Source organism: Octodon degus, unplaced genomic scaffold (genome assembly GCF_000260255.1).
Source record: "Octodon degus isolate 3935 unplaced genomic scaffold, OctDeg1.0 scaffold00260, whole genome shotgun sequence".
NCBI classification, from domain to species: domain Eukaryota; kingdom Metazoa; phylum Chordata; class Mammalia; order Rodentia; family Octodontidae; genus Octodon; species Octodon degus.
The window spans coordinates 192,370-193,152 of NW_004524836.1; positions in this window are offsets into that span (position 1 = coordinate 192,370).

The window sequence follows — 783 nt, forward strand, 5'->3', positions numbered from 1 at the left end:
CAGCCGCCTCGCCTCCTCCGGCCGCCGCCGCTCACTCCCGGGCTCCAGGGGCCGCGGCCGGGACGCACGGCCGCCGCGGGGATCGGATTCCGGGCGGCCGGATGGCGCGGGCCGCTGCGCCTCTCAGCCCAAACGCGGCGGCTGCATTTTGCTTCCCCGGCGAACGGGCGTTGGGGGAGGCGGGGGCGCCCCGGGCGTGCGGAGGAGTCTGGCTGCCAGGCGTCCCGCTGCCTCGCCGGGCTCCTCCACGCATAAGGGTGGCCGCCCCGCGCCCTCCGTCCGGCCGGGAGTCCCGGCCGCCGCCGCGCGCAGGAGCCAGCGGTCCGGGCGCAGCGCGGGGACCCGTGTGCCTCGCCGGGGCTGCGCGGGGCGCACACTTGCCGCGGGAGGGGCTGGCTCCGGGAGAGGAGAGCGCGGGCCGAGTGTGTGTGCGCGCGTGTCTGTATATGTTTGTGTGTGTATAGTGTGTGCGTGCAAGGAGGAGCTTAGTGTGATGTCAAAGCTGCTGGGTTTCTCTCGCCACGCTCCCCGCGTCGCTCTTCCTGGGCAGCAGCGACCCCTGCCGGGTGTCTAGTCGAGCCTCAGCCTGAGACTTGGTCTAGCTAGGGCAAAGGGGAAGCGGCTCTGATCTGGGAGTGCAGAACAAAATCCCGTGCCCTAAACACAGGAAAACGTGTGTGGGTTTTGTAAACAGCCTAACCGCTTCCTAGAGGAGCTCACAGAGCTCCCTAACTACCTGCCCAGGGATGAGGGGAAGGCTGGTCGTCTCCGGAGTCCTTCCGA